At 43.1% G+C, this 10587-nt stretch overlaps 1 protein-coding gene across 1 annotated transcript in view; it reads left to right on the forward strand.

The window, feature by feature from the left end:
* Positions 1-10587, forward strand: part of SPECC1 (sperm antigen with calponin homology and coiled-coil domains 1) — a 258533-nt gene that overhangs the window by 219596 nt on the left and 28350 nt on the right. The window lies entirely within an intron of this gene.

Consider the following 10587-nt stretch of genomic DNA (forward strand, 5'->3'; position numbering starts at 1 on the left):
GAATGGAATGGGGAGGGTTACAAGGTGGGCCCTGCAGGCCAGGGCCCAGGAACAGAACTTATGTGGAAACAACAAAATGGAGCTGATCTGGTCCTCACACAAGAAAGTTTCAAGAAAGAATAACGAAAGTAGGGTTGTCCTACCTGATTGAAAATACGCCAGGCAGCCGTGGCAGAGAAGCCCTTCTCACACCTTGTGGCCCACCATAGGTGTTCCAGAAGGATGACACAGACAGGGCAATGGTCTGAAACATGGCTCCCACGGCTTTTGAGAGTATCAATGACATTTAATTGACTAAACTGAGTAGATCCACAGTTTTGTTTTTTTTTTAATCTTAAAAAAGATAAGCAGAAGTTGTCAGATTTGATTTGGGAAACAATGAGCCATTTAAAATCTTAAGTAGAAAAATAAATGATTAAAGCATTGTAGGGATTGCAGTGAACCCTGCCCCTTTCCATTTGCTTGGTTTGCTGAAAGATTAACTCATAATTATGGTAGATGAATAAGAGAAAGGTTTGTTTCCAAATACCATGCTCTTGCAGGGAACCACAAGAATGATTACCCAAAGTCCCAGTGATGGTCAGAGACATTTATAGATGGCTTTTGGAAGGGAGGAGGAGGGGCGAGAATGTGGAAAGTTTAGGTGAAGCAGGTGGTTCTGAGGGATGTGTAGTTGGAGGGAAACAGATTGATTTGTAAATTAAACTGAGAGATAGTTATTGTGCTTCAGATGACCTCAGGGCCAGGTCTATTCATATGCAGTAAGGAAGTTGGCAGCCCCTTCTGATTCTAAATCAGGTTACTCAGGTTTTATAGGGGAGAGGCCGGTGCTTTCTGATCATGAATGGCCTTTAATTCAAGGTATTCTTTATTCCAAGGAATTATATTTTGGGGTGAAATTTCGTTAGCTCCTTCATTCTCCTCATCTAGAACTTCCTTAGAAGTTTTACACATTAAGAGCTGAGTTGGTAACTGTGGAGAGAGAGAGCAGGTTACTGATTTAGTAGTAAGATGTTTGAAAAGAGATATAAGAACATAAATTAGGATGAGAATGAATAAGTAGAAAAGAACAGATCTGAGCACATTTCCCCATACCCCATTAAACCAGTCTCCCATTCCTGGGAATAGGTCAGTCCAAGAGAATGGTTTCACTTTGTTAATTTGATGAAGAATATTTATCTTGTCCTTTAAGAGATGTCGATCAGGCTCCTGCCTGTGGCTCAAGCAGCACCTGGTGGGTTGGAAGCCAGCCTGGGCCTGCCAAACAACAATGATGGCTGTAACCAAAAAATAGCCAGACATTGTGGCGAGCACCTGTAGTCCCAGCTACTTGGAAGGTGAAGGCAGGAGACTTGCTTGAGCCCAGGAATTGAAGGTTGCTGTGAGCTGTGATGCCACGGCATTCTAGTCAGGGCAACAGCTTGAGGCTCTGTCTCAAAAGAAAAAAAGAGAGAGAGAGAGATAGATCATTCTTTATTTGCCCTGATTGATTTACATAAAAACAACATCTTCCCCTAATAATAGCACAAGCTCCTCCTTGTTGAGCTGTCAAAGTGTCCAGGATGATGCTAGGCTGTTAACCTCTCCTTGAAGTCTTCCCAGTGCCTACTCTTGTTCTATTACCATGGAGAGATTCATGGCTACTCTTTCAGTTTTGTTAAGTTCCAAATGCTGGAAAAAGAATCCTGAGCATTGAAAAGAACTTTGAGTTACGATATACAAGTGGATTTCTTATAATGGCATGTTGTATATGTTTATAAGACACCACTTTATTAACAAAAGAGCCCAAGTTTGTAATTTGACTGGCATTTAAAGTGGAAGACTGAGTAACGGAGGGTGTCAGATAACTGAGTCCACAGCATCCTGGCCACTGGGTGGGAACCATTTGTATACCTTGTTACCACACAATATAAAGGGACCGGTGTTATTTATAGACAGAGTCAGGTTTAGGACCTGTGGCCTTCCAGCCTGGGGCTTGCTGTGTCTTCTCCTGTTCACTGGCATGTTCACATATCTGGTCGTCATAGTTCTTGAGTTTCCACAGTTTTTCTACATCCAGTTGTCTCACTATCAGGTGAAGACATGTTGCTTCTTCTCTGGCTGTGGATGCCACATCTTATCATCCGTCCATTTTCCAGGTTGGTTCCACCAAGCGCTCATACCAGCAGAGATAAAAATGAGTTCAGGTTCCTTTGTATGATCTAGATGTTGACATACCAGCAATCAGACTGATCAGCTGGTGTGGCCAGGGTTTGAAAGGAGTGCCGGGCCTGTGCTTGACCTGCTGGCACAGTAGGAAGGTTAGTAAGAGTAAGGCATAGTTTGAAAGAAGAGCCACAGTGGGAGACTGAAAGGAGAGACTGGACAGGTTGAGGCAGCTTCACTCAGCTTCCAATGTGTTATTTCTGAAAGTCAAGGGGGATGCTTAAAGGCAAAAGTGTTTAAGAGTGACTATTGGGGGGTTTAAAGGCAAGGAATATAGAATTAAATGAGGTTTCTTGATAAATGATCTTGAGAACAGCTGTCTACTTTGTGGAGTCGTCTGCTTCAGAGGCCTGGGGATTGGCCCTGGAAATCCTTACTTTCAAGTCACCTGTAGGGGTTGTCTTCCAACTGTCTCAGTGTAATCTGGCATGGCTCATGTGAATCCAGGAGGGCTTTTCCTTTACTTTTATGGCAATATAGGTGGTCAGCAGTACTTCATAAGGGCCTTCCCAGCCGAGTGACAGTGCATGGTTTCTTCTAAAAACTTTGATATATTCATGATCTCCTGGCTGAAAGGGATAGCAAGACTTCTCAGTGGGCCAAGGCCATGCTCTTTCACCTGTTGATGATATGCTCCAAGTACATTAGTTAGTGCCTGTGCATAGCTGGTCATGGTGTCAAATTGTTCACTCAGATCCCTATACTTTCCAGGCAGCCCAGGAGGTTTAGAGGTACCAGTAGACACAGGGTGACCAAACACCATTTCAAAAGGTATTAATCCATGTCTTCTATTTGGGATTTTTATAAGGGCCAGAGGTAATGCTTCTGGCCATTTATGTCCAAATATGTCTTGACATATTTTTGCCAAAATTCTCTTTATATCTAGGTTTTTACATTCCACCTATCCTAAGGATTGAGGGTGACATGGGGCATGAAATTTTAATGAGTACCCCAGAGTCTTTGCAAGTCGATGATTGATTTCTGCCGTGAAATGTGTTCCTTGATCTGATTTAATCCATAAGGGTATACCAAATGGAGGATAATTTCAGTTACCAGTTTCTTTATTACTGTTGTAGCATCTCCACGTCTGGTTGGGTAACATTCAGTCCATCCACTAAATATACAGACAATAAGGAATGAGAAAAGCCTAAAGCTGGAGGTAAATCTATAAGATCAATCTGGAGTGCTGCAAAGACAGCGCGGGTCTTTGGGGGCTCCCTAAAGAGCACTAGTCTCCTCCGGAGATTTGGTGAGATTCACAAACAGTACACTGGGAAATAATTTGGTCAGAGATTCTGTAGATCTCAGGGCAGTACCGACTACTCTTTAGTTCCTTAATTATCCCCCGTTTGCACCTATGTCCCATTTGGTGGGAGATAAGTGCAAGCCAAAAAGTTAACAGTAAGGTGGCCTCGGGGAGTTCATTTGGTCAGATATACAATCCATTTGATAAGTGTTTAGCACCATTTTGTATTCCTTAATCTTTTTCAGATTGTCGAGTATTAATCTGATGATCAATGATGTCAGATAAGGATAAGGGGAGGGTAACAAGTTGAATGGAGAGAGGATGGGCCCCTTTTTGGTGGCATGTTTTGCAGCTGTCTGCTCTGTCATTTCCTAGAGATACCGGATCTGTTTCTTTAGTGTGGGCCGGGCAACGAACAATAGGGACCTCAGAGGGGAGGTGACTGGCTGCAACAGGGAAGCAATTAGCGATAGGGGTACCACCTGCCATTAAGAAACCCAGAGACTTCCAAACCTTGCCAACCTCATGACAGACTCCAGAGGCGTATTTGGAGTCTGTGTAAATCGGGGCAGTTTTTCCTTTCACCAATGTGCAGGCTCTAGTGAGAGCTATGAGTTCAGCAGCTTGTGCTGATTTTATAGTGGGTAGGGAGTATGCTTCCAGGGTTTCATGTGGGGAAACTACAGCATAACCAGCTATTATACTACCTTTGAAATCATGTTTGCAAGAGCCATCACAAAAATAATTAGGTCTGGGTTGTCTAAAGGAATGTCTGAGAGATCTCTTGGTTTTGAAACCATAGCAACAGCTATCAGGCAATCATGTGAGATGGAGTGGGGGTCTCCATCAGCAGGAGGAGGTAGGAGTGAAGCTGGATTTAAGCTGTTACAACGGTGTAAGATAACAGAGGGATTGGTTAGTAGGGCTTGTTCATAGTTGGTCTGTCGTCTAGTAGAGAGATGCTGTGTTTTGTGGCCTTGTAGGAGAGCAGACACAGCATGGGGGACATGCAGATGAAGGGGAACCGCATGTAAGGGTGCAGCCCTTGTCAGTTAGGGTGGCAGCTGCTGCTCCTGCACATGGGCATGGGGGCATGCCTGCAGCTACAGGATCTAATTGATGGACCTGAGAGGAAAAAGCTGTCCTAAAATGCCAGCAGCAATTCCATTGTTTTCATGGCAATATAGATGGAAAGGTTTATCAAAATTGGGTAAGCCTAGAGAGCAGGACGTGTGGATAATGCTAATTCCATCCTTAATCATCAGAGAAATGCAGATCAAAACTACTTTGAGATATCATCTAACTCCAGTAAGATTAGCCCACATCACAAATCCCAAAACCAGAGATGCTGGCATGGATGTGGAGAAAAGGGAACACTTCTGCACTGCTGGTGGGAATGCAAACTAATACGTTCCTTTTGGAAAGATGTTTGGAGAACACTTAGGGATCTAAAAATAGACCTGCCATTTGATCCTACAATTCCTCTACTAGGTATATATCCAGAAGACCAAAAATCCCATTATAACAAAGATATATGTACCAGAATGTGTATTGCAGCCCAATTCATAATTGCTAAGTCATGGAAGAAGCCCAAGTGCCCATCGACCCACGAATGGATCAATAAATTATGATATATGTACACCATGGAATATTATGCAGCCTTAAAGAAGGATGGAGACTTTACCTCCTTCATGTTTACATGGATACAGCTAGAACATATTGTTCTTAGCAAAGTATCTCAAGATGGAAGAAAAAATATCCAATGTACTCAGTCTTACTATGAAACCAATTTATAGCTTTCTTATAAAGCTATAACCCAATTATAGCCCAAGAAGAAGGGGAAAGGGGAGAGGGAGGAGAGGAAGGAGGATGAGGGGAGGGAGAGTAGTTGGTGGGACCACACCTACGGTGCATCTTACATGGTACATGTGAAATTTACTAGGTGTAGAATATAAATGTCTTAAAACAATAAGTAAGAAAATACTATGAAGGTTACGTTGACCAGTTTGGTGAAAGCATTTCAAATTGTACATAAAACCAGCACATTGGCTCAGCGCCTATAGCTCAACCGGCTAAGGCACCAGCCACATACACCTAAGGTGGCAGGTTCGAATCCCCAGCCCGGACCCGCCAAACAACAATGATGGCTGCAACCAAAACATAGCCGGGCGTTGTGGCGGGCGCCTGTGGTCCCAGCTACTTGGGAGGCGGAGGCAGGAGACTCGCTTGAGCCCAGGAGTTGGAGGTTGCTGTGAGCTGTAATGCCACGGCACTCTACCCAGGGGGACAGCTTGAGGCTCTGTCTCAAAAAAAAAAAAAAAACCCAGCACATTGTTCCCATGATTGCATTAATATACACAGCTATGATTTAATAATAATAATTCTAAAAGTTTTGTTTGTTTGTTTTCTGGCCGAGGCTGGGTTTGAACCTGCCACCTCCGGCATATGGGGCCAGCGCCCTACTCCTTTGAGCCATAGGCACCGCCCAAGGGAAAAAGAAAGAGTTTTAAAGGAGTCTAATGCCTCTAGGGGCCAGAGAATAGGCTCCGGGATGCTGTCAGGAAGGAGGGGATATAATGATTTAGAGAGGGCAATAAAATTAGGAATCCATTGGCAGCAGTAGCCAGCTGCTCCTAGAAATTTTCATAGTTGTTTTTTAGTTTGGGGAAGGGGTATAGACAAAATTGACAGAAGGTGTTTGGGGTGAGTTTTTGAGTGCCTTGAGGTATTTCATGTCCTAAGTAAGTAACAGTGGTCTGTACCCACTGGAGTTTAGACTTAGAGGCTTTATGGCCTTTCTTAGCTAGAGCTTTTAAAAGAATGAGAGAGTCTGAGAGGGCACCTTGTTTAGTTGATTACAGAATAGAAGGTCATCAATGTATTGAAGTAAAGTGGACCCACGCTTAAACGTTATGGAGTCTAGATCACCCTTGAGAATTTGAGAGACTATTGAGGGAGATTCACAGTATCCTTGGGGTATCTGGGTCCAAGTTAATTGTCTCCCTCTGAAGGTAAACGCAAAGAGAAATTGTGAGTCAGGGTGTAAGGGAATTGAAAAGAAAGCTGAACGGAGATCAATTACTGTAAACCAGGCCGTGTTAGCAGGATAGAGGTAAGGATTGTAGCTGGATTGGGTACAACAGAGTGTCTAGGGATTACAGAGGAATTTATGGCTCTCAGAGCTTGTACAAACCGGTAGATCTGGTTTCCATCTGAATTAAATTTTCCTTTCTTTTTTACTGGTAGAATTGGGGTGTTACAGGGTGTGGTAGTGAAAATGAGTACTCCCTACTATAAAAGGGAGTCTATTATAGGTTCAGTTCCCCATTCTGCATCTCGCGAGAGGGGTACTGAGCTACTGAAGGAAAAGGTTTGTTTTTTTCCAGGAGATGCTTACATGCTCTATGCTTAGTAATCCAACTTCATTTACGTGTTTTACCCAAAGGCTGTCCAGAACACTCTCTAGGAATGTGTTATTAAGGGAATTTAAATCAGAAAGGGTCTCCGTTAAGGAGAGTAAGAAGTTTGGAGTTTGATCAGAGGGCAGAGAAATACAGATATATTTTCATTACATTGTAAGGTAGCATTAAATTCACATATCAGATCTCTACCAAAAAAGTTTGCTGGTGAAGACTCAGATATTAAAAAGGCCTGGTGAGTATTTAGAGCACCTAGAGATACAGGAGTAACTTGAGAGATAGGTAACGAAATAGGCTGTCCAGAAAGTCCAATAGCTTGCATAGAATTAGAGGTGGGAAGTGGACACAATTCTTCTGATCGAATGATAGAAAATGTTGCATCAGTGTCAATTAAAAATTCCAGTTCGCGTTCCTCTACTTTGAGTTTAATAGTGGGGTCTGGGGTGCGACTGAGGATTGGCTGTTCCCGTGAATCAACTGGACATTGTCCTACAGGAGAAAAATTAACTTTCTGAGATTTGGGGAGGTTTATCCTTGAGTTTTCCTTTTTCTTAAGTGCCAGACAGATTTCCAATGTCCAGGTTTTCTGGAGTATCTGCAAACATCTGGAGGAACTAAACAAGATGATCTTCATTTATTTTCAGAGAACTGTTTTTGCTTCTGCAATGATTCAATTTGTAAAGCAAGGACTGCAGATTTTATTTTTATTATTTTTATTTATTTATTTATTTATTTATTTATTTTTTGCAGTTTTTGGCCAGGGCTGGGTTTGAACCCGCCACCTCTGGCATATGGGGCCAGCGCCCTACTCCTTTGAGCCACAGGTGTCGCCCAAGGACTGTGGATTTTAGATCTTTCTTTTTTCTGTTTTCTTGTAAATTATTTTCTTTTTCTTCTCTTTTCTCTTTGAGACAGTCTCACTATGTTGCCCTCGGTAGAGTACTATGGAATCATAGCTCACAGCAACCTCAAACTCTTGGGCCTAAGAGATTCTCTTGCCTTACCTCCCAAGTAGCTGGGACTACAGGCACCTGACACAACGCCCGGCTATTTTTTGGTTGCAGTTGTCATTGCTGTTTAGGAGGCCCAGGCTGGGTTCCAACCTGCCATCCCCAATGCATGTGGCCAGCCCCCTAACCACTGAGCTACAGGTGCCAAGCATCTTGTAAGTTATTTTCAAAAAACTGTGTAGCTGCTCCTGTTATGACACTGAGAGGTTGACCAGTCCAGCTAACTATACTATTTTGAATTTGTTTTTTTATGTCTGGAAGTAAATTTCCAACCATGGCAGAAATTAAAAGCTCTCTATGCACTGTGCTTCAGGATTTAATGGTGTATGTTTTTGGAAAATGTGGACGAATCTTTCAGTAAAGCCTTTAGGATGCTCTGCCTCCTTCTGAGTACATAATTCAACTTTAGATCAATTTACTTTAGGAGAGTAAGCCTCTAATATTGCCCCTAATAGACCTCGAATGTCAGTATTCAGCTAAACAAATTCTTATAATTTGTAGGGGGTCCAGGAAGAGGATCTGTCCACCTGTTCCCTCTATGGATAGGATCTCCTAGAGGCCTTCTGGCTTTTATGATTACGCCAGTGTAATCGTGTGTGGGGAGAACGCCCCTTAGCAGCCAGTCAAGATCTCTGTGAGTGGGACTGCAAATGGCTACAACCCTCTCTAATTCGTCTCTAAATTTGGTGGGATCTTCTGAAAGTGTAGGCAAAAGGGTTTTGTAATTCAGATCTGCTGCAATCCAGGGGACAAAAATTTTGCGGGGGAGGGGGCTGGATACTTTTTAAAGGGTGCTGCATAAGAGGTCAGGGCTGATGAAGTCAGATTACACAGCTCTGGGAAGTAAGAGGCATCATATGGCACAGCAAATAGAGCTTTACTTTGGCTCTGGAACAGGCCTACTTCTTATCAGCTTTCATGCAATCAACTGGAATGTTCTGGGACTGTGAATCAGGCCTGAGGGCCTTCTGTAAATTTTGGAAAGATAGACATTAATTTAGGCCACTGGTTATCAACATGGTTCTCTGAAAAAGTTGGGATCGAGATGGTTTTAGTATCTCCTAAAGACGATTGTTGAGGAGTTAAGGCTGGATTTGAGGTTGATTTTGACCAGGGACCCAGTGATCCAAAAGATCTTCTGGGGGATCAAGGACAGGTGATTGAGGATAGAGAGGAGTGTAAGTCGGAGGGGGGTTCAAGGTGGAGACAGATTTTAACTTTTGTTCTAATTCAGATTTCTGGTCTTCAGGCTTTTTAAGGTAGTTTTTAAGGCTAACCGGTTAATAACACTGATGGTCGTTTTTCTTTCAATTTGATCTTCCCATAAATATAAATAAGGCAATTGCTCAGGACAAGAGCTCTCTAGAATTTTCTTTCGGCCGGGCATGGGGGAGGCTCACGCCTGTAATCCTAGCACTCTGAGAAGACAAGGCAGGTGGATTGCCTGAGCTCATGAGTTGGAGACCAGGCTGAGCCAGAGTGAGACCCCGTTTCTATAAATAGCCAGGTGTTGTGGCAGGCGCCTGTAGTCCCAGCTACTTTGGAGGCTGAGGCAAGAGAATCGCTTAAGCCCAAGAGTTTACGGTTGCTGTGAGCTGTGATGCAACAGCACTCTACCAGGGGCAACAAAGTAAGACTCTGTCTAAATAAATAAATAAATAAATTTTTCTTTAAGGAGTTTTTCTAGTTGAAACTATCCATCTTCTGGTCACTTATAGTTGGAATTTTCTATGATATATTCATTCCAAAAGTGACTCAATCTAAAGTCTTTTTATAGGAAACCCCGGTGGTAGTCTTCCAGGTTTAGAGTAAATTTTTACCATATAACCTAGAGGTATTCCTGGAGAGCGCTATAAGAGACAGTTCCTGTGATTTCCAAACTTCACTCTGAGAAATAGATTTATAATAGAATAGGTAATGACAAAAGACTTACATCTCAGAGATATATAAGTGTGTGTGCACACTTGAGGGGGGGTGTGCATGTGCGGGTGGATGGGTGTGTGCGTGTGTGCACATGTGCGTGCATATACATGGTGTGTGTGTGGTGGGGGGTGTGCGTGTATGCGCGTGTGCATGTGCGGGTGTGTTCACACACGTGTATGCATATACATGGGTGTGGGTATGTGTGTGCATGGGTATGTGCATAGGTATGGGTGTGGGGTGTGTGTGGGTGTGTGCATGTGTGTGTACATGCACACATGCTCATGTTTTTCCCTCACCAGACATTCAGGGTCAGCTTAGCCCTCCCTGGGTCTCCTCACACAAGCTGAACCTCAGAAAGGAAATAGTTTCTTTTATCTTATATGATCTAGAAATTGTAAAAATTTCCCAGAAAATAAAAAGCCCAATCTGATTCCAGCTGTGACAATAAAGACTATCAAGAAAAGTTCCAGAGAGATCCAGGAAGCGAGGATGTTAGGTCACCATGGGACAGCTGGTTTCTGCAAGAATGAACGTACCACGTTTTCTAATCCGTAGCCTGCCTTTTTTCCCAGAAGCTTTAGTTTTTTTCTTTGTAACTTTTTTTAAACCTTTGTCCTTAGTACACACAGTCAACCCACTTGCAGAAACCTAACAGAAACCTGCAGAGGTGAAGAAGTGGTGGGAGTGAGGTCAGACAGCACGAAGCCAGAGGGACTCAGTGTCTGCTCTGCAGCTCCCTCCCCAGCAACTAAAGTTTTTACCAAATATTCCTGTTTGGGGGCAA

The sequence above is a fragment of the Otolemur garnettii genome, unplaced genomic scaffold (genome assembly GCF_000181295.1).
Source record: "Otolemur garnettii isolate 467f Iridium unplaced genomic scaffold, OtoGar3 scaffold00046, whole genome shotgun sequence".
NCBI lineage: Eukaryota > Metazoa > Chordata > Mammalia > Primates > Galagidae > Otolemur > Otolemur garnettii.